The 24,345-nt window shown below is 43.6% G+C and overlaps 1 protein-coding gene across 9 annotated transcripts in view; it reads left to right on the forward strand.

The window, feature by feature from the left end:
• Window positions 1-440: 440 nt before the first annotated feature.
• Window positions 441-24,345, forward strand: part of ADGRL3 (adhesion G protein-coupled receptor L3) — a 1,231,414-nt gene continuing 1,207,509 nt past the window's right edge. For 4 of the 9 annotated variants that reach the window (XM_085641126.1, XM_085641127.1, XM_085641133.1 and 1 more), the window contains exon 1: window positions 443-1,194. The gene's annotated coding sequence lies outside the window, so the exon portion shown is untranslated. Of the gene's footprint in view, window positions 1,195-24,345 lie in introns of all 9 variants that reach the window. The other 5 variants (XM_085641130.1, XM_085641129.1, XM_085641132.1 and 2 more) reach the window with 4 other exon arrangements.

Consider the following 24,345-nt stretch of genomic DNA (forward strand, 5'->3'; position numbering starts at 1 on the left):
GATAAAACACCCAAGTGCCATGAGTTGAACCAATAGGCCCACTTGTAGTTGGTCAATTGGAATTTCCATCAGAAGGTCAACCTTCTAAAACGAGAATAAGGGGTTGTTTTGTAGAATACGTTGAACGAGGAGCTCATTTTCCCCCATTGTCTTAGTCTAGTTGTTTTGGAAGTGTGACAACTAATTATTGTTGTAATAGTAACACAAACTGGGGCTGTCACAATTTTAAAGAGCAATAGTCCCCACACATAAATAGGACAAGGGTGGTTCTGTCTTGTAGAAGGCGAATACTACCCGTTTTTGAATTTCATTTTTTTTTTATTTATTAATTATGTCTGATAAAATAAAGCAACCCTGGAACTACAGAGGGCGCTATTCTCTAACATAGACTGGTGGCAAACCGGTCTTCCTTTTGCAGTGGGTCTACATATGCAGGTCACGGTAGGTACAGCCATGGGAAGGGGGGTAGTGCACAGCAGGTGGCTCCATTGCCCCCGCGATGAAGCGTGCCCCATTCAGCTTGAAGCCTCGCATCCCCTCTCATCGGGCGCGCGCTGGCACGGCTCCTCCTCCTGCGTCAGCAGCTCCGGTCCCTCCTCGCCCTCCTCCTCCTGCGCGTGCCCGCTCCTTGGGTGCCAGTGCGCGCCAGGTCTGCTCTGCTCTGCGCGCGCCCCCGTCCGCAGCCCTCCGTGCACGCGCGCCCCGGCTCCGGCTCTGCCCCTGTGGTCGCATCATTCCTGCCTCCTGCCCGGTCTCCAGCTCCGCCGCACCTGCCCTGGCGCCTAGCACCCACCCCGGAGCAGCCGAGCCGCGCAGCCATGGCCCGGAGCCTGTGAGAGCCGAAGGGGGCGCATCGCGGCAGCGCAGAGCCCGGGAGCCAGCCGCAGGTGCCGCTGCAGCCGCCGAGGATGCTGCGAGGATGAGCCGCGGCGGACAGCAGCGCGCCCCCACCCCGCCCCCGGGGCGCCCGAGCCGAGGATGCTGCTGCGGGCGCAGAGCTAGCGCTGGCTGCTGAGCGTCTCTGCCGGATCAGGGGGTCCAGCTCTTTTTGGTGGTTTTTGCTTCTCGGGTGCTGTGGATTCTGGCTCGTGTTGTTTCTCCTGGAGCCGAGCTCGGGTGCCACCGGCCGGGGACCGAGCTTCTCCCCGTGGAGGGGACCTGGATCGGAGGAGGCGGCGGATGCCCAGAGAGCAGGTAATGATGCAAGAGCGCCCGGCGGCGGGGCAGCTCCCTCGGCGCGGCCCCCGGGCAGGCGGATCCGGGGGTTGTGTGCGCCTCGGCCAGCTGCTCCCGCTGCCATGGATGGAGATGGGGGCCCTCGTGGGTGTCGTGAGCAGTAGGGGCAGCTGTGGGCGGCAGAGCCCCGCTTTCTGCCTGGGTCCGCGCTCACACCCCCGTGCAGGGCAGATGCTCGGTCTGTTCCCCATTCATTGACAACACAGGTGCACCGGCCGGGGAGAGCGGAGCAATGCACTGTGGCTGCGCTGCCATCTACCCCGCTGCACCGTGTGCTGCCCCACCGTGCTGTGACATTCCACAACTCTCCCTACCCTCGCCCTCTAAAACACACCCTGGTTTCCTTGCTGATGGACTTCATTCTGCTACGAATTTTCGTCCCCGGTGTTATATATTTTGTAAAATTTCGAGGATGCCAGGTGTTCAACGGTCATGTCTCCACACCTGGGGGGGGGGGGGCGCTCCCCCTTTCCATTTGTAGGACTAGGAGGGAAGCAGATGCTATCTTGCGATGGGGAATAAGGCGCCTATAAATGGTTATTATACGCGCCCTAGAATGCCACCAGAAAGGCAGTGGGAGGCCATGTCTTCTGCCTGTCAACAGCCTTTTGACATTTTGGGCTTGGCAGGGCAGGGGGTGCACGCCCTTCCAGTGTGGCTTTAGAATTTGAAGCCCCATGTTCAGTTTGCAGCGCTGTTTTATGTGGGGCTGCCGTGCTTGTTGGTTTTCGTTCTGCTTACACCCTCTCGCTGCTTTACAACAGTAGGGTGGTTGCTGGGGGAATGGGGTGGAAAGCAGAAGGGGGGGTGTCAGAAATGCAGCAAAATGTCTGGAGACGGAGGTTGAAGAGCAGTCATAGAAAGGGCAAGCAGATATCTTGTTTCCCAAAGGTGATTTGTAGACTTTGGGGGGGGGGGGGGGGGCAGGTGTAACTTTACCGCGGTTGTGGCACATCAGCGTGTACCCTCCTATTGTGTATGGCTGCAGACAGAGGGTCTCTACTCTGCATTACCCGCCACATGCACTGTGGTCTTGGCTGGACGTGTCTGGTGCGACTGTCACCCCCTCTCCGTGGTGGCTGCAGCACTGTGCTCCAATGTGCCTTCGGCGCTTGATGGCAGAGAGCAACACGGTGGTGCATGCTTCCGTCGCTGTCTCCTCCGGTCGGAGACATTGCACACCTCTAGTGACGGTGTGAGGTCTGCACACATTCAGAGAATGGCGCCAGTGGGGGCTTTAAAGAGCTGGCATGGGAATCGCGCTAATTTAGTAGCATGTGGCGTTGTTATTCGCTAATTCCTGCTTAGACCGGCCGCCTTTGTTTGTGATTTGTTCGTGAGGAACCCCAAAGGTAGAAACATGAATGGACCGTCCTGCGGTCTCTGGAGTGAGTACGAGAAGTTGGTGTGCGTGTGTGTGTGTTGGCTGAAGAATGGCTCCTACCCCTTTGCTGACAAACGGCAGCGCGTGCCATCCACACAGTTTCTCGTGCATGTTTATGTTGTGGTACCCACCTGTAAGGGCTGGCAGAGTGATTCACCTGCCATGTCGCAGGAACGTGTCTGAGCTCTGATGTGCAGTTGATGCCAGGGCAACAACAGAATTCCCGCTTAAGGGGGGGCAGGGGGGTCTGAGGGCACCCGTTTCTGGTACTTGTTTTTGCCTGGTTCTTAGTATCTGGGTGCCAAGTTGGCACATCCGTTACACCAGCTCGCCTTAAAGTGGCTATAGGTTAAAGCTGCGCATATCATGTGCTCTCGGGCCTGCCATAGGTGCGAATCGCCTGCTTTTAATGTGGTACAGAGCCGGTACTGGGTTTCTGCTCCCAGCCCGGATATGTGACCTGCGGCGCTGGAGAGAGTTTGGCTGTCACCGTTCACTGCCAGAAGCACTTCTGGTGTCTATAAAGCTTCCCACGTTGTGTGTTTTTTCGGCAGAAGTCACCTGTTCGTGCAGATGAATGGAGAAATCTTACAGCATTCAACAAGAGAGAAAAAAGAGCAGAGAGAGAAAAACACTTTATTAGATTTGGAGAGATTTGTGTCGCATTAAGGAACCGTGATAGGGAGGGCTAGAAAGTCGTGTCCCATCAGATCACTTGTGAGGAGCATGACGGGAGGACTAGTGTCGGTGTGTGGGGGCCAAGCCTACCTGGCATACACGTCAGATTACGTGCTCCCTAATCTAAATGAGAAAGTGTCGATTCGTGTGTCAGAATGTCACATTGTTTGGCTGCTTCAGCAGCCTTCATCCGGCGAGTGTGCGAGAGAGAGGCCGCCTGGGGGAGGGAGGCCCAACGGTGTAATTTCTGGTGATGCGTGTATTTACTTACTGCGCATAATGTAAAATGTGTTACATGCGCCCGGGGTGCTCGGGTCCTGAAAAGAGCGATGTGGGCCACCTCTCATTAGCCCCGCTAATAAACTGTCCCAGATCACCCGGCGCGCTCGCTGGATGTTGCCCGGGAGCCCATTGTGCGGGCTGCGGCCCCGCTCCCTCCTCAGCGCCAGACAGCGGTTACATTTCCCTGCTCGGTGCCAGCTTGCTGTGTTCAAACCCCCGCGATAGCCCGTCCGGATGCGAGGCTTTAGCACTGGGCTCGTCGCCTTGTTGTGCCTGTGAAATAATTGCGGGTTTACACACGCGCTCATCATTTGCGATGACGTTATGTGGCTTACCCAGGCTCCTCTGCAGTGCACGGGCTTGTTAACATTAATAGTTAGCCATGGGCTAATAATATTCACATCAACGTGGTAGTTTGCTTGCTTCTGTTTGATATGTAAAGCTGAGTGAGTGTGAAGTGAATCAGTCGTTGGCTCTGTGGTGGTTTCTTATCTCTGTTGGGTGACAACAAACCGTGGCCGAGCTCACCAAGGGTCCCGTCGACCCCTGCGTCCTACGTATGCAGCGTTTATTAGCATCTCCCGAGCCAGGGTGGGAGCTGAGAGCTGTTTTGAAGGGGTGGTTGCTTCACCCGTCCTGTGTTGTAAACACAGGTGTCTAGAGCCTCGCTTCTTGTCGTGGGGAGGGGACACAGATGAGATACTGTTGTCACACACGCAAACAGAGCTCCAAACCTCGATTAGAGGGGCCTAGAAGCGTCCCCTGAAAACGGCCCCCCTCTCGTGCTGTGTCAAGTGCCTGCTCGGCCTTGTGTGTTGGTTTAACACGGAAGAGCGAGGGGAGATAGCCCCGCCCCCATCCGTCGCCCCTCTCTCTCTCTCTCTCTTTCTCTCTTCTCCGCGTTCTGCTTGGGTGAGTATCTGAATACTAAGAGGCATTCCACTGACAGCTGACCCTGTCAGCCCCCTCCGCCCTCGTTGGCCTCTCAAAAGCCAGCCCAAGGGGGAAAAAAGAAGAGACAAACTCTCCCAGTCATCCTCCCAGGAGGGAGACTTCTTTGCAGGGATGGGTGGGGGTCCCGGGGGGAGAGGGGGTCACGGGGTTTATTTATGGTGCTGAGTTTTGCAGCGGCGTCTGTGGCCCAGTGCACTCCGCCCTGCATTAGAGGATTGTAAAATGCCATTTTTGAATTGTCGTTGGCAAACTGAATTTAATAAATCCATCGGGTGTGTGTTGTTTCCAGCTCCTCGAAGACATTGGCACATGTCATAGCGCCAGTCCATCTCTAGCACGTTAGAAGTTGGGCATCACCAGTGTCTGACTGAGACAGAAATAGGCCCAGGGACCAAAATAAAAACAAGCGCAGAAAGTCCATAAAACAGACCCACAAACAGCCAAAACATGGTCAATTCCCCGACGGGTCAGGTCAGCCCATCGGTCACTGCGTAATTGCCCTATGGGCCAGTCCGACCCGTGGTGTCAATGCAGTGCCCTGGTTTTCATCACTGCAGTCCCATCCACCTTTGTGTTGATTAGTTCATGATTGAGAGTTTAATGTGTGTCTTGATTGTTAAATTCGTGCAGTTCACTGATGGTATTCATTTGTGTGCCTGTAGTATTCACGCTCCACAATTGGAGTGCACAAGACAGCCTTTGTCTTTTCGGCTGCATACGCTCATGGTAGACATTGTGTTTGTTCTTGTTAGAGAGGGTTTTGTTGTTTTGTGCGTAGTAGTTGTGTAAATCACCCCCTCCCCCGCATACACACACAGCACCTCCACTCAAATTTAAAAGAGCGAAACCCGGACATTACTATGCCGAGGGTGTCCGAGCTTTTTCATCCATTAGCTTGGCAGCTTAAAAGCAAACTTTTGCTGCGATTTTCCTTCATTCTATTGCGCGCGTGGAGCGCTTGATTAAATGTGTGATCTTATCTGGCGGGAGGAGCCCGCTGGGCCGCAGATAGCAGTGCTCGGAAATGAAGTTTGTTTAGAGACTCCGAGCAGACATTTATTAAATGAGACCTCTGCTGAATAATGGATTTCTGCGCGGAGCGGCGCAGGAGGTCGCCTCCTGTGTGTCGAGGGCAGAGAGACGAGTGGATGGGGGGGGGGGGGCTCCTTCTAGAAAGCCGTCAGGTAGCACGCACCCCACCCCCTCGCAACAAGCGACAATGTCCTCAACACACCCCCTAACCTACCTCGGAGTCTGACGCGCTAATTGAGGCGAGGCAGCGGCCTTGTGGTTCTCCGGGAGGGAGTCCTGCGGGGGCTTGGCCGGGGTTGGGTTGCACCTGCAGCCAGCCAGGGCGCGGAAGCCAAGGAGGATCCGGTTTCCGACCCCTCTGACACACGAGGCCTGGCTCGCGCCTCCCAGGCCTTCCCAGGACATTCCTGTCACTGTGCTGGCCCCAGACAGGCCGACAGTCTGCGCGCCGCTGTCACCCTCTCAGAGCCCCAGATAGCGCCAAGTGTCTTGGTGTGCAGGGGATTGAGGGGGTAGGGGCACCCCGCATGGCCAAGGGTCCTCGAAGTGCAGAGCAGCCAAGGGGGGCACTGTGCAAGCTGTTGGCAGCAGCTGTTGCTAGGTTATGCGTGCATTTAAAAATAAAATAGGAGGGAAACAAAGAAAGCCACAGTGTTCAACCCGCATAAACTGGATTGTAGACATTTACACCGTTCTCCAAGGTATGTGTGGATTGGCTCACACACGCTGATTTTAACATTTATTATCAAACGAAAATATGACGCTGCCCGTAGATTTAACAGGGGCATCCGTTGAAAAGAAAAAAAAAACGTGTCCTCTTACCCAATCTTACATCCTCAACAATGAACAACAATAATGGTACCGGAATGCCCCTTTGTTTTATGAGTCTGGTCTGTAAAACCTACTGTGACGTCACCCACTAGGTGGCCTCTTTGACATCCCCCTCAGATAATAAGGTAAAGTTGGCTGGTGGAGTTCCAAAGTTGCCATGGGCTCCAGTGCAAGCAAATACAATGCCCTGCCTCCAGGTCAAGTAGTAAAAGATAGCCATAAATGGGGTGCAGTTGGTCCCTCACAACCTCAGGGCCATTGCATCTGCAGCATCAAGAGCCTAGAGTCAATGAATGAATGCAGAGATGTGTACAGAAGAGCAGTGGTGTGGCATGGCATGAGTATACGTAAGCGTTCTGAATCTTTGTAACATGCCTGTATGCGGAAGATGAACTTGTCACTTTCAATGGGACAAATAGAAGTTTTTTGGGTTGAATCTGTGTCTTGAAGGTTACTAGAGTGTTCAGTCAGGTTGTGGGGTAAGGTCACGCTTTGAGTAAGGGGTGGTAAAGGAGGCGGAAGTGGAGTTGGACTGTTTTTAGGTCTCGCCTACAGACGCCTTTTAGCTGTGGGTTGTAGAAGGCCTACTGTGGACAATGCAATTACCTACACTATGCTTCGGGTCAACGTATTGTTTACCATTGGTTCACTTTCTTGTCTATCCCATTGGGTACATCTTATCCAGTGGCTTTCCTTACTCTTTTTGTGTTTGTGCCTCTACTGGAACATAGCTGTATTTACTATTCTTTTGATTGGGCGACTTGTATCCTGCCACTGCTCAAGCTCAGTGAACTACTTTTTTGTCTACCTCTAGCACTCCATGGGAGTGCACGTGTTTTCATGCGCTCTCCCCTTGTGGTGCTTCCCCTTCATTTTCCAGACCCATGCTCTCCATGTTGCCCTCCCCGCTTTACCATTGCTCCCCTCCCCCACGTTGCATTGTTGTTATATCTTTTAAATTCATCTGCCCCACCTCCTCCATTGCTCCCCTATCTTGTTACATGCTAATGCTATGGCTCAGAGGCGTTGACTTCCCACCCAGCCCAGTCTGCCACACCTTTGCAACCCTGCCACTTCCATTAGTATTTTTTAAATTTGTTTATTTTTAATTTTTAGAGTGCCTGGCAGCTTCAATATGTTGCCAGGCCACTCTTTTTAAAAACATTGGCACATATTTAAGCTATTGTTCTTATTCACCACTCAAAGATCCATAATCTTGGAAGAATCAATAAAAAAAAATGGCAGCCACATCATGCCATATGCATGCATGTGTGGTTATGCATGTGCTCAGAAACATCACACAGGGCAGCCGCAGCACCAAGAGGCATATCTTGCAAGCTTAAACATCATCACACTTTTTTTTTTTGCCGGTGCTGTTCAGCATCATCAAACCACCATCTTGTTTTTTCTTTTTCTGAAGCTCAACAGCATCCGCAAAAAGCATTGGCAAAGCCAATTTGTCTGCATTAGCAAAACCAAAAGACAAAACCTATTGGCTTTTCCAGTGATTGTTTTATGCTCTTATTGGATAACATGATGGATTTTGAGCTTATTGTGAAAAACAAGGATCTTTTCGAGGCTGTGCGACATTATCTGTCACTTATTCTAGCTCTGGCATTCTGTTTTACCAATAGCACGATTATTTTCCAATACTAACCACTTTAAAAAAAATATATATATATGCGGAGTGAGCCTCTACAGACATTGACAATTTAAAAAAATGGCTGAAATCAGCCATCTTGACTGTAGAACAAGACCCTTGATAGGAAGTGTGTCTCAGATTAAAATTTGTTAGAAATAACGACGGCAGAACTACTGCAACAGAATCTCATTATGGCAGGCGAGAACGCCTTGAAGTGAACCACTGCCAAGTTGCAAGTATAAGATTTTTTGCATTGTATAAACTTCTTTGTGCGTGAATAATTCTCTCACTTTGGGGCGTTAATTAATTTGAATTGAACACCCTGTAAATATGGGCTTGAGTTGAACCAAAGAGGAATAAAAAAGAGGCTAGAGCTTTGCCCAGTGGCAGATTGGTAACAAGGCAATCAAAAGCAGTCCTTTCTACATTGTCAACAAAACGCAGACATACATACCCTCTGCCCATGACTGCATAAAGGCCGCTCCACATTTTTACTGAACTCATGAAGCACAGTAATCTAGGAAAATAATAGTTAATATCCATTGTGTAAGCCTTTTAATAGGCCAAGACAATTTAAGAATTCTGTAGAAGGTACCAAATTTATATTTTTTTTAGAAGGCTCTGTTCTGTTTCTTTCCAGTATCATGCTTAATCTTTTCAAGTTTAGAGTAATGATGAGAAGTGATGAGGCGTATATCAGAGCCATGCGGCTTTGTGCCAAATTTTACTTGGACCATTTTGAGACAATGTGCTGTGAAACTGATAAGGACTGCTTTTCTTTGCTAATCTGGTGGTTTTTCATGGGTGTTATGAATAAAGGACATTTTTTCGAAAGTGGAGTGCCTTGAGGGAAGACACAAGCTTTTTTACTCTTAGTCCTTCCTTGCTTCTGATTAAAGTCGTGGTTGTGTCACCTTCTTGCTTCTTGCGCAAACAGATACTGGACTGATTCACAAAACATTTGCACAAATAAATTCCAACCAGGTGCGTAAAATGTGTCATCTGGGAGCACAAAAGGAGAATTTTTGGTTGATTGAAACATGATCTGCATGTGTGCATGTATGCCCGCAGGTGGAATATACCTCCACCAGTGGAAATCCTCCAGTGTGGTGGATCTTCCTTAGTTATGCATTTAGAGTTGGTGTCGGAAGCATGGTGATTCCCAAAGATGAGCCAGCGAGGTGGCCACTGGGAACGTGATGAATTGCACAAAGTTGTAACTTTCTGGGCATTCACAGACATTCCCAATGGGGGTAACACCCCATTTGGGCATATAATGTCAATGTTAAGAAAAGTCTGGATTAAGAGTGCTATTTGGGAATGAATCAGACTCAAGTACCCCATATTTTCTGAGGTGTTGAGTTTCTCTACATATCAGAATGTTTTCCATGTAAATAAAAAAAAAACATGTAAGGAGACCATCTACCCCAAACCTAAATATAAAACGGCAGACTTCCTGCTTGCTGAAAATCTGGCAGATCTCAATTTGGCCTACAGGTAGAAATCTATGGTTCACATGCATTTAGACACATCAGAATACGTATTTACGAGAACTATATGGAACGTAACTAGTTTATGAAAACCGTAGACATCAACATGTCTCTTGTAAAGTTACCTTATATTTTGATTTATTATTGGCAGTTGTAAGTACTGCGAACTTAACCCAAGGGAATCAGAGGTCTTTTATATAGTACCTGATTCCAAGATACTTCAGATGCTAATTTTTTAAGGCATAGGAAGATTAAGGGATTGTGCCCCCAATTAAAGGATATTAAGCCAACACCAGGGATCGAACAAAGTTTCTCCTGTGTCAAAGGCGACTGCTCATCCTGCCAGTAACCCTCATCTCCGCCTTAGCATTTAAGCCCTGGGTGCTGTTGTAGTAATTCTTCCCACCTGACGGAACATCGACATGTGTACATTTCACCTCACTAGTTCTGTCAGAAATGTACATCAGTATTATCAGTATATTTGCTTGTGTTCTGAAGAGTTCTTGGAGAAATGCCCCCGGCCATAGATAAAGCGAAAGTAAACCTTTTAGCAGCCGTGGCCCTGTTGTGAGGTACATGACATTCCATGCTATAACGTTACCTGTGACTACAATGCGGCAGAGCCTGTCAGTTCCTGTCATTGTCACAGTTTTTGTTCTACACAATGAAACCAGGCTGTAGATGACCCGCTAAAGCAGGTTTACAGAATGGATTCAGTAAGCTGTTGTGTAAAAATGGGTCTTTGAAAAGCTAGACACATTTAATGAATCCTTTGTAGTACAGAGGGTGAAACCTGAACTCTCAGCACAGTGGAATTTCACGTGATTTTTGATTTTTTATTCTATGCGTTTGTATTGTTGTATGTCCTCATTTCTGGTCTTCAAGGCGGCCATCAGATAAACTATCCTTTTATATATTCAACACTGGATGAAAAAAGGAAGATGTGTGGACTGTTTGTGCGATTTCAACACAAGTTTAGAGTTTGTATATTTGAGAAATAGCATTACTTAAATAGGCAGTTGGTAGCTAAGCCTTTTGGGAAATAAATGACGGTGTGTCTAAGAGACAATAGCAGTTTCTTGAATGAGTAAAAGTTGAGGTCGTATACAAATGTACGTTCTTCTAAAACAAAACACCTTTTCTACAATTTGAGTCGAGTAGGCCTCTGCCAGAGTTGTTGGCTGACTGGTGTCTTAAGTAGTATTTGAGTTGGAGCAGCACTATTTTACCACCTGAGCAGGGCCGAACTTGGAACCAAAACCGGCACTGGCAAATTGCTCGGCCGGCCCCTGGGGGCTTGGGGGTGCCGCCGAGCTCTTTGCCAGGGCCGGCTTCGGCCGATTTAGTTACAGCGACCGATATTGCAGCTATGCTGCAAAAACGGCCCTGTATCAAAATCGGCCCCCCAGGGGCCCAAAACTGGCCCAGCCCTGGCGGCCCACCGGGGAAAAGCCCAGTGCCCGCTGCAGCCAGTCCGGCCCTGCACCTGAGACAGTTTTATATGGTGGCTTGTGTCCGAACGCTCAAGGCATGTGCTGCTTTTGCATTGAAATGTAGCAACATTTGTTGACATACCTAAAGTAAACAAAAAAAGAACACAGTAACACGCACAAAGCAACATAATATCAGAATTACAAAATGGGCTTTTACAATCACAATAGTCCAACAGAGCGCAGCACAGCAACTGCAGTACAACACAAGAATAATTTCACTGCACCAATGTATCACAAAAACAGAGTACCACAAAAAAGAGAACATATCACAACCACAGCAATATTCCACTCGGCAAATGTGCACAAATGTTCTTATCACACATTAGCACCCCAGAACATAATACGCCGGTAAAAGGTGTTTGGAGCAAGTACTGCCTTCACACAAACAACATGAAACATTACCCGTCAAAGATGTTTTGTTATCCCCAATAGTAGGTAAAACGAGTTGAGGGGAAAATCCCAAACTTAAGTTGGATGTGTATCGATCATCTTGCTCCATTTTATCTCAACAGACTTCAAATCCCGAAGTTTCTGTGTAGGATGTTGGTGCGCTGGATGGAAAAATATCAACATAGGACATACACAATGGATTCAAAAGCAAAAAGTACAAAGTGCAACTTTGTGTGTTATCTATAGGTGTGGCAATTAAAGAAGAACCACCTAATGTGTGCACTTTTCAGTTTATTGATACATTCACCATAATAATATCATGTTCGGCTTAGTGAACAAACAACTTAAAACCTTTGTAATTGATAAACTTCATAACATTTACTGAAAGTATAAAAACACATTTAAGGATCAAACCTTTCATTTAAAAAGGTGATTATCGTGACAAGACAAAATAACACACACATATCTATCTATCTATCTATCTATCTATCTATCTATCTATCTATCTATCTATCTATCTATCTATCTATCTATCTATCTATCTATCTATCTATCTATCTATCTATCTATCTATCTATCTATCTATCTATCTATCTATCTATCTATCTATCTAGCTATCTAGCTATCTAGTGTTGACACGCATTATTTGAAAATGAAACGCAAATAAACCAGGTTAGGAGTAGGGGAAAAAATAAGCATTGGCAAGACCAATAGGTCTGGCATTAATTTGCCATGGCATGTTAACATAGATATTCACAAATCCTGTTTACATGCATTGCATGCATACATGAGTTATACAGATTACAGCTAGACCTATTTGCTTTGCCAATACTAAAAAAACATCAAAGAATCGATTGCTTTTGATGTTAAATGCATATGGGAGATATAGTATTGAATGTGAAAAACAGTGTGATGATTTATTGTATTTTTCAGATGTCAAATAATTCCTCATATAGTCCAATGAAAGCACTTTTTGTAGGATGAAAGGATATACCAAGCTGCCAATAGCATAAAATGAGAGAAGTATACTCCTCAGAATGAGGCAAACATGCTCGCTGTACATCTTAGAGACTTGGTAAGCATATGTCTTGCAGATAGCTGTGCTGCCAAGTGAGGCTTAAAAACAACCCAACCACTGTAACAGTTCATACAAACAACACCACTGTACAACTTCCAGCAACACCCTTCTATTGAAATGAGTATATTAGAGTGTCAGGGATTTCTGCACCATAAGGTCATGTGGGAGTGGTGAGGGCGATCCGCTGTATCCCTTCCAGCACTATTGTTCTTTAATTTTAACCACTGATGATTAGACATGGGCATATATTTGTCAATGTGTTTTTACATTCACAATCTGTTTTCCAGTAAATTTACAGACAGAAATTAATATGGGAAGTATAAAAAGAATAGTCATATGGTGTCCGTTAATGTTTTGAGCTATTTGAAAAAAACAGGCGGCTATCCAAGAGCTTCTCACATCAAGACTGACAGCTTCATTCGTGACAGTAAGGTAAAAATGAGGCAGACAGATGTGTTAAAACACATACATAACCATACATAATAAATCATGAGATAATTTATGGAGACGTATGCCTCACTGTAGACACCCGCGCAGACTGGTGAACAAAATCGACACACAGACACGTTCACAACAAAATTAGCTTCTTTCTGGCCTTATTTTGATGTTTGTTTTCTCAATCTGAATGTGAGAGCAGTGACTCAGGCAGGTCACCGTTCTACATTTTCCTTAATTGAAACTAGGTTAGTATTATGGAGATTTTCAGATGTGGGCAGAGGTTTGGTTCACTGGAGGGTGTCGGTATTGAGTCGTATGCAGGTCAGTTTTGGTGTACGAGAACAGGTACGGAGGAATTTAAGTATCAATGTGGTCAGCAGAGGGACTTAATGACCATGAATTGAAAAATCAATCTGCCATGCTGGGTAGTTCTTTTGTGGGTTATGACACAATAGTTTTTTATGTGGGAAATGTTGTGCTAGGACATAGTTGTTTAGTCCTTGAAGATGGTCAGCTATTCAGAGGGTGTAGGCACACTGTGTGCTGTTAACACGTGTCCTGGTTTTGAGAAAGGGTTTTAGAGTGCAGAAAGTGTGCGGCTTCTCCCTAAGAGGGAACTGCATGGGCCTGTGGAAGGTTTGATATAACGAGACTCATAAATTATGCGGCGAAGAAACCAGTTTAGTGCTGTAAGACTTTTAACATTTAAATAGTGGAGGGTGAGAGTGTTGGTCTTTTAGAACTGGTGATATCCACTGGGATGGGACAGAAAAGTTTTGATTATTAAATGGTGAGCAGAGGAATACCTAGGCCCTCATTATGAGTCACTATGAGATCATTAACAATCACATCCGAAAAAAAACGGTGTTCGGTTTTTATCGGTTACAATATTAGTCACCTAGTACAAGTTTTTGGAGACTAACTTTAAGAATACTGGTCAATTTTTCCCTGATAAATACCAGCAGGTTTGACCTCTCTGTTTATCACAAGACTCATTCTTCTGACAGAAGTTACCACACCTCAGAATAAATTGATGAGTCCACTCATAATGAGGACCATAGATTGGGGCCAGAGCTATTGAGTGACGGGGAAAGTGATTTCCACTTATCCGTGGTTCTGGCGTGCGCATGGTGTTAGAGATTTGGTTCTGCGTAGGAATAGAGACTTGATGATTGAATGAGTACCGCTTTGTTCTGTTCGAGTGCTATGTGGAGAACATTTTGCTGGCTCTGTGAACAGTAGCACAATTAAGACGCTGAGAAGTGCCAATGCTTTAAGAAGATTTTGCTGTGCTTTCGTCACGTTCCGTGGTAGTTTCAGATGAGCGTTTCATAAAAGAGGATTGCTTTGTCAAAAATCAGATTTAGAGATCAGAAGTATATGTTTAGAAGCTTAAACAAGTAAGTAGAGGTCTCAATCCCATGGGGAATTTACCACATTAGAACACAGCATGATTGTTGTTCATTATATAACTAAAAAGTAAAAATATGTGCCATTACCTGGTCTGTTTTGAAACCAACCTGTATACGTGCACAAGTTAACACAGGTTTTTTAGGATTTGTTATTAAAGTTAAACTTCGTAGGCGATCCGTGGCAGATAGTTTCATTGTGCACTTCATCTAGCAACTTGTTGTTTACCCTTACCACTCAGAAGTGCATTTTGTGTTATTTGAATAATTCGTAAATTATTTTCCATTGCAATCATTGCTAATTAAAGTGTGCATATCAGAATTTGTAAAATAAAATGTGCAAAGGCCCAAAGATTTTCTTAAGGGGGCAATGCCAATACATATCTATCTCGTAACTCTGGAACAAACTTTGATGATGAAAAACAAGCCCTGGTCGCCAAAATGAGTGCTGGTGCCACCATCTGCAAATTAAGCACTATTGAGTAGTAATGTAATGAATTCATAGTGATCTCATTATGTTTCAGCATTCCTTAAGGTCTTTCATAGAGATCTTTTTATGTTTCGCCATTCTTTAAGCTCTTTGGATGCGACCTTAAAAGAAGGTTGCATTTAAGCCTATGGACCACACCTGAGATTGCCTGCATCGCTACTTCAAGCGCTCCCAATTTTTAACTGTGGACCCACTTAAAAGTCAGAGTTTCTCTCAATTCAATTCCATTACCCTATTTTCCTGTACTAAACCAAACTCTATTCAGTGGTGACCCCACAACTTCTACCTTCAGTGTTACTAAGATCCCCCGCCAAACAAAACCAATCACACCTTCTTCTAACCATACCAGGATCCAGACCCCCGAGTTTGACAATCCACATATGCAATGCACTATAACCACTACATCTGTCACCTATGCTCCTGACCACGGCTTGAGTTGAAGCTGATTTTCAATGCTAGTGGCTGCTGAAAAGTAGAGAGGAAGTGTGGGGCGCATTTGAGCAAATAGAGGCCGTAGTTTGATGTGCATTTTTCTTACTGATCAGATCAGATGAGTTATTGACATTTTTGGTCAAAGTTGACATCTGTGATAACAAGTAGATGCATTGCTGTGGCTCATAGATCGTGAAGTTTAGGTCATTGATTTGCATCAATTTCAGAAATGACTTACTAAAACAAATTATCAACATTGAGGACCAAACACACTTGCCTTATAATGTACGTCCTTCGTTAACCTGCGAAACCTACCCTGCCTGCTGACAACGAAAGAGAAAAAGGGAGGATGCAAGTAATCCGCTTGGGTAAATTTATTTACCCCCTCCGCTTTCACAGGGCCTACATAATATTTTACATAACAAACGCTACAGCAAAGCTACCTGCCCACAAGCACATTGCTCTATTAAGCCATTCACTAAATACTTCATGCTAATACATGAACCCTCACACCTGATGGAAACATCTCAATATGCTAAAAGAAAGAGTGTGTATATAATTGTGTATGCATGGTGATGAAATATAGAGTGTTTCTCAAGGTTTCCCATTCTTCTATTTCTTTGCGCAGGTCTTTTTTTGTCTTCATTCAAGGCTTTTCCTCACCATCTAGGAGAGTTTTTTTTTAAGGGAAATTGTTGCTCTACTGCAATGAGATGTTCTCTTTCACCGTGTCTGAGCCCTATTGAGAAGGGTTCTTAGTTGTATTTTTGGCACTGCTTTGACAGAAGGCATACAAAAAAAACACATGAGTACAATGCATATGTTACTCTTTTACCCAGCAGTTCAGTGAAGGTTTGTAGTGAAGGACGAAGTGCTAAAAGGGTTCAGAACCCCCAAATTGAGGCATGAATGCCTTTCATAAATGGCAGGCAGCATGCCGGAAGTGAGGTCATGTCTTTGACCACAGACAATCCTCGTAAAGTGTTACAAATAGAGTGCTTAATTTTATTGGGCCCAAGGGTGGAATGTTAAAACAATCGCTAGGGGTCATTAAGCATGTTCCCTCTTACCAGGGAGGAACAAAGGACTCTTGTAAGGGGTAGCATCATGACAGATGTACACACCCTGTGGACAGAGAACAGCTTAAAACTGGCACGCTCTGTTCACTTAACACGTTATCCCACACTATGCAGAGAGGAAAATGAAATATGCTTGTTGAAGAATGGGAATTTGTCATAGGCGCTGTTGCTGTTGCTTCAGTGTCTCGCTGAAGTATTGAAGGCTGTTGGCTTGAGTTGGGTGCCTTGCCTGCCTAGCAGTTTGTGGAACGGCTCCATTGTAGTCCAAATAACAGCCAAGGGCTCTGTCATGGGTTTGGATGCTACACTTGCCAATAACCTTAAACCTCCCACACTTTGAAGAGTACCACCATATTCTCCAATGACCAGCTCCCTCAAGAGGAGATCCTGCTCTAATACTATTTTTGCACCCAAGTTGGGGCACAGTTATGTGGAAACTGGTTGGTCGATGTTGATACCTCACTAGAGTGACACACTGTAAAACCCCATACACACACAATGGGTGTAAATGTGTCACTGACAATTCCATCTAGGCTCGATCCTGAGCAAATGAGCAAAGCTTTGATGTGGCATTTGCCTGTCACCCCCTCCCCATGACTTTGAAACTGGGCAACCAGGTTTGAGTCGTGGCGTTAGCTCAACAGCCTTTTATTCTAAGCACATCACTTTACCTCCCCATGCCTCAAAAATGAATGTGGCCTTTTGTAATATAAATGGTGCTCATATAATGCGCTCCAATAACTTTGCATGATGTTTGTTCTATTTAAAACTTCAGAAAAATGTACAAAGAGGTAAAAGCAGAGGGTCAACTTAAAAAATGAAATCATACTCGTGTTGTGGCTGATTTGTACAAAGTGAAACCTGGAAACCTGAATAAATACCAGCTTCCTTACTTAACTTGTGTGGTCTTAGGAAAATATTTTCTTTCACCAGAACTACTTTTTCTTCACTGTTACATATTAAAGCACTTTCAAATATGTGAGTTCAGAATACCAGCCGTACACAAATCTATTGTATTTAATTTAATAGACTATAATGTTGCTCTATAATAATCTGAACCACTTACAGGGTTTACATGACAACTCTCTTGCTGCTTGGTTCACTAATGGTTCATGTTTTAAAACTATCACTTTCAACATGTACTTCTCAGTGGAGTGCTATAATGTGACATATTAATGTTGAAACTTCCAGATGAAATACACTTTTTTGTATTTAGAAGAAACTATCATATTCTAAGTGATGTTTGTTGCATGATTTACATAGCAAACAATTTCAGGGATCTGCTCATGCACAGGCTCTAAGAACCAAACCAGATTTTTGGCCTTGCCCTGGCTTGGCTCTCCCTGTTAATTTGTTGGCTCGCCCACTTCTGTAAGGGTGACTCCATGCTTTGTGTGGGTATTTCTGCCTGCTTTTACACATAGATGAATTATTGATGTGTATGTACACAGAGATACTGTCTGGTGTACGAGTGTTTGCACTGCAGTGGGTGCTGTTTTACATTGCTGTGTTATAGAACTCTCTGAAACCCTGGTTCCTGCTTTAGACCTCAATACATGCAAGTCTTTAACCCCTTGGCTGCGGCAGGAATTCCGCCGCAGCACTGGGGGGGGGTTTGGGGGCAGCGCGGTGGGGCTGTGCTCATGACGGAGCCACTCCGTCATGAGTCACGGTTGAGCTGTGCTCATGACGGAGTGGTTCCGTCATGACTCCGCCCACGGCGCTAATCGCCCGCACAGGCGGGGAATTAGCGCCGCATGGGAGGAGCGGCCGCCAACGGCCGCGGCATGACGGAACCACTCCGTCATGAGCACACGGCACCCGTGGCTCATGACGGAGTGGTTCCGTCATGAGCGGGGAAGAGGTTAAAGGAACAATATTGAGTACAGCAGTTAGATACCTGAAATACGGCTAACCACAATGTTGCAATAGCCTACCAAAGAAAATTGACCTCACTGGCAATTAAATTCAACGGCCAATAAGTATCCAAATTATCAGTTACAGTCTGGTATATTGTAACAAATATCTTTTTCATTTAATGGAAATATTAAGACCGTCTGCTTTGATACATATTTCATGAAATAACACAATCTATGTGAAAACATCAATATGTCAATTTAAAATGGCAACATGTTAAGGAAATAAAATTTATGATTTTTACATTTTTGGAGGAAATTTTCATTTTTAAGTACTGAAGTCCGCTTGTGATTCCCCTCCATCTCCTCCGGTCAATCTTGAACAATAATTCTAGGATGTATTTTCCACCCTATGTGCTTCTTGCACATGGCTTCCAGTGCTATTTTTGCCTGCCTTCACCCCTCCTCTATATAGTTTGACGAGTTAAAGAAAAAAATCATAATAAAACCTCAGATTTTTTCCTGCCTACCGTCAAAAGATTTACTCTTTAAGAAGTCAAAAAAGAAAAACAAGAGCCTTAAATTTTATATATTTATGTTCTATAGATTTTTTCACAAATATTTTGACTAACAAACACAGTCAATGCTTCTACCACTAAAGAGGCCTGTAAGGAATCATGTTTTCTTAACTAAGGTCTGAGAGATTTTTTAGGAAGCAGTTACTAAGAATGTACACTTGTTTCACACTAACACCTGAAAGAAACACATACAGTGCCTGGAGGTGTAAAGCACTAATAACTCATGCAACAAAATAGACACAGAGTGATTTAGGATTGTGTTGCACCAGAAACAAGCTGCTCATAATCGGTTAGTTGTGCAGCTTGAGACAACTAGACCCATTGTAACAGATGTTTTATTTGACAAGGTTACATTGAAAATGTGTTGTTTCTGTTGCTTTAATGCAGATATGTTTTCTGGCTCTGGCCATATTTTGCTGTCTGTTTTCGCTCCTCATGTGATGAGAGTGAAGGATTTACGAGCAAAGAAATCTTATAAAAGGTTCCACAAATGACATAACTTTAAATTTCCTTAGCGAACCTGGAAGTTCCATGCCTTTCTAGGTCGATTACTCTTTGCCACCATTTTTGAATGGAGCACTTCATAACAAAGTCATCATTATTTGCATTTGATGTTGAGCCAATAAAGAGAGGTTTGGTAAAGTTTCAAAAGTTTATTTTCTCTTTAAGAAATTAGTCAATATTTTGTTCCTTTTTATTCGGAATAGTCAAATAAATCAGTTACAGAAATAATCAAAATAAGACTGGTTAGAACAAGCATAGAAAATAACAGTGTGTTCCATTCAGAATATAGTCCATATTCTAAGCTAAAGGACCTATCCTATTCTAACCAGAACCCATAAAGAGTTCCTCAGTCAGATAACTAAGAAAGAGATCGAACATCCCATAAAGGGTAGTTCTGGAGCCTCAGCCGAGCTCCAGACGGTTACAGCAGCAACTGTCTAAACCCGCAAAAGAGAGAGAGAACCACAGCAGTAGCTATGATCAGCATATAGAGAGAAAGTCTCCTCACTTGGCATAACGATGAATCAAGGATGTCATGGTCAGCAATAGCTTATGGTAAATTGAGCTAGCAAAATAAACTGCAATGGGGCATGGCTGGATAGGAGTGCATAGAATGTCTTGACTCTCTAGCTAGGAACACTTACTATTAGAAAAGTCACTAAACATGTTGCAAAAACAGATGAATATGTCATCATCATCCAATGGATAAAAATCATCTGATGGTCTGTCGTCTTTGTCCTCGATTCCCACAGTAAACGTCCATGTCAGCATTTAATCATTCGGAGGGTGCTACAACGAATTACAAAAAGTTACACCTACAAAGATTCTCATGAGAACCTTTTGTAAGCCTATTCCATTAGCTGTGTAGTATCCCATTGTGTAACAATGAGCTGCTCTATGGAATGAAGCATGTAAATTATGGTATGTCCTGGTTAGATCAAGAAATGTAAGCTGAAGCAAGCATTTTCTTTTCATTAATACGCTTTTCATTATGAGCATGTGGCAAGGAAAACAGTCTAAATGCAGTGAAGTCATATGGTATGAGGAAAAGAGAAATACATTTAGCAGGAAACAGCACATTTCACTAAAGGGTCAGGCTCTATAGTTCAGTTATAACGTTATTTATGAAGGGCATTCATTTCTTAAAGGGATAGAGAAGAATAAAAGGATAGTGCTAGTACGGTCTAGCAGTAGGAGAACAATAGAAATTAGAGTTTCTGAAGAATTAAAGCAACATTTTTCACTTTTGCACTTTTAATAATGGCACATTCCTTAGCGTTTTCTTTATTATGCATTTCTATGTTGAAGTTTAAGTACGTGTCCATATTATTAGGTGGTACATTTTTGGGAAAATGTTTCAACTTCCTCACAAGCTTTATTGCTCTCAGTATTAATATGTAATTCACTGTAATATTGGGCTTAGCTGGAGAAAGTTCCACTACAGTAGAATTCTTTTCATGTGAGGGTATGCACGGGTTGTGGCTCCAGGGCATGAAAATACTCTGAGATCAACAAAGAATAGGCTATTTTCTGTTAATGACTGTTAATATGTTCTGTGTTATAATTATCTTTTTTGGTTTCATTGATGAATTTAATGTTCAGGCTGGTGCCTGGTAATATTGCCTGTAATAAAAAAGAAGGGTTCTCTAAGGCTGTTGCTTAATGTTCAACCTGCTCTATGCTGTACATCCGTAGGATCAATTTGGCAGTGGTATTTAAAGAGCTAAATTTCAAGTCATTTAATTGAACTGATTTTAAAAATTATCAAGTTTTATGGCAAAATAGTCTCTACAACACCATTTAAACCTACAAATTAAATTGATAGACTGTCTTGGATTTTTTTTTGTCTCTGTTCATTACGTTATTATCTCAGCTAGCTCGAATAAATTGGTTTAAGAGTACATTTTCAATGGGAACAATCTACTTTTCCCTTCTCTGTGCGTAGATTTGACCCCATGGATTTTGGTTTTCTACTTCCGGACCTCTCAGGGTTATAATGTAACTATGTGGCTAGAAGGGTTAGCAACAGACTTAAGTTTACAATTACGCCGTAAGTGTGAAAGTTCTGCTTCAATATGATAGGATCTATAGACTGAATTATTTATCTAATGCCTCTAACCCTAACGCAGCTGCCCAGTTTATGTATTCTGTAAGAACTGTTCATAGGAGTGGACTTAATATCACAAGAGTCTTTGTAAAATTCGCTGCTGCTAACTAGGCTTTTAAATATCTGTTGGCATGCCATTTCTCAGCACTCAACATCTTTGATGATGAGAGAACATTTAATATATATTGAGTTCAAACTTACCACTTGATGCATTCTTTTTTTTGTAAACAAATTTTATTCGTCAAAGACACATCCAGCGAAGCTCTGTGACCCAGAGACTTCAACCATATCAAAAGACAACATACCAGTTTTGACATTTTTCTCATGAAGTATCGTATACAGACTACAAAAGAGACATGCAGAACCAAAGCAGTCCCCTCCCTTAAAAAAACATAACACCACCCCCCACCCCACTCCCCCACCCATCGCACTGTCCATCCAGTCAAGGCAGCAGATCTATGCATGACACGTGATGCATTCTTGACTGTATTGGCAAAGTGTAATTTGTTTTCATCGGTCGAGTGGCTCATCATTGGCATTCCCAATAAGTCATAAATATTTCAACCACATAATCTTTAAGAGAGGAACAGCAGAAATCCAATGGGCACCTAATTGTAAACGCTAAATTGTGAAAAAATCCATTAAAGTACAATTTGCATTTGATTAAGTACATTTCATATTGTGAGACAGTGTCTTTCACACTATTTTGTTGAATTTTTTTTATTATGTTAATACTGGAACTTGATCGTTGGTATACAAATAATTCTAAACTGAACATTTTGCAGATGACTTTGAAATAATGGCTATTGTGCATACATCCCTAAAACTTGGAAGTAGAGTGAGGAAACAAGGCATCTGCAGTTTACAACTACCCCCTCTGTTGTTAAAGTGATGGCACAACAGTTTAGCCCACATGACAAAAGAGTCAAAGAGTGGCAGACACTTTTCTTCTAAATGCTAAACCTGATGGGTTCTTTACTTACCAATCAGATCAAAGATCTTCGACATGTATTGGGGTGTTGTGTAGTTAGTAACACTTAGACTCTGAAGCCCATTTAATTGCCAATTCGTTTTTCACAGTTGTAGTAGGATAACATGGGTAACGCTAATAAAGACGAACATCATCAAATTCAGAATTGTTCATTTTAAGGTAAATATCCATCTCTCTCACTGCCACGAAAGTGCCTATGGCTGAAACAATTTACACAGAAAAGGCAGGAGAAATGGGCCAAAACAAACCAAACATCTGATATCCCAGACATAGACCCTCAATGTTTGAAATGTTTAGTTTCATGGAATGTCCTGTCAACAGGACAGAAAGTCCTCATCTAACTAGAAGGAGGCATGCTTCATCATCCAGCCATTCCTGGAATCTATTTCTTAGATCCAGCAGTTGCAAGTTTCAACCTGTAAGAGGTGTATTTTTTATTAAGCTAGGCTAGTCAAAGGTGCCTCTGAGAGAGGAAGGGGCTTCTTGACCAACTTGTAGCTTCACCTCTCACGAGTCGGTACCCCTCTCCATACTTAGTAGTAACATATAGTTGCTTATTTGTTGAGTGTGTGATGGGGTACTGCTTCACAGTGAACTGAAAGGTTAAGATCAAGTGGGTCATGATGCACTTTCACACCCTCACCATAACCTCTTACAAGAAGTATCAGATATGAATAGATTGATTTTCCAAACACAACATTTGCACTGTGACCTGGGATTTAAAAACAATCCAGGAAGCGTCAAAGGAAACTGAGTCTGTCCCCTACAGTAGTTTAACAATCCCATTGAGACTTCACTGTTCTTTTCCTTTTATCCAAGGAAGAAAGGTAATTACAGAAACTGCACTGGGGCTGAAGACATTGACCAAAAAAACTTGAAACACTATAGCTATGGCTGCTGCAGTGTCATCCAGCTTGTCAGGTCTTAGGGAGACGTTATACATGGTTGAATATAGTTTGTGGCAATTTTGAAAGGATACCTGACTTTGGTCAAAATCCTATAAAACAAATCAAGAGTTCTACCTGCGTGGATTGACTTCTCACAAGTGTAAATACTGTGGCAGTTGGTGTGACCGGCGAGTCAATATACACTCTTTGGAGTTACAGTGTAGGAAATGGGAAAGGTACTTCTCAATATTACAAATCTTGCACTTTTTAAGGAAGAGTCTAGGATGGTAGCCAATTATTTCAGAAAACGTATCCTCACATGTAGTTGAATGAAAGTATACAGGACTCATGTAAGGGCACTGAACGGTCACAGAGGATGACTACTACTGAATATCAACACAAACAACATTGTGGTATAAAATGTCGAGCACACAATATAAAGGGATACAATGTCAAATGGAAAGTGCATATAGAGAAGTATGGATTTACTATTCCTAACTCCACATCTACTTCCCTTGAAGACATATGTACAGTGTAGGTACATCTATGTGGATTCAGGTATGGGAAATCTAGATTTAATTACCTGTCAATATTTGATTTTCAATATTTTGTCCTCAATATTCGGTCCCAACGATATTGTGGGCTCGATATTCAGGGTGCGTACCTCAACAGATCAGATCTATTCCGTAAGATTGTCATTATAGGAAGCTTGGTCACTCCTGTCAATGCATAATATGTGTTAAATTAGTTTTTGATATAGTCACATATAAAATCGCATTTTCAGTTCTTTAATGCTTGTATGTACCAAGGTCTGCAGCAAGGTTTGTTTATATGTAGAACATATACTCGAGGTACTGTAAGCTGAAAAATATGCAAGACAGTTCTTTGTATTTCATTTTGAATAAAAAATACAGTATTCGGAATAAATATTTGTAATTCTGCTGTACCAGGTCATTTTAGTCCACATACGATTGCTGGTGCTGCATTGAAAGTTGGCACTATCGTCAAAGGCTCTTTTAATTGTCAATGTATGCTCACTTCTCACAGTGCTTTCTGTAAAATTGATGTGGTTACAAAATGTGCA

Source organism: Triturus cristatus, chromosome 2_2 (assembly GCF_964204655.1).
Source record: "Triturus cristatus chromosome 2_2, aTriCri1.1, whole genome shotgun sequence".
Classification (NCBI taxonomy): Eukaryota; Metazoa; Chordata; class Amphibia; order Caudata; family Salamandridae; genus Triturus; species Triturus cristatus.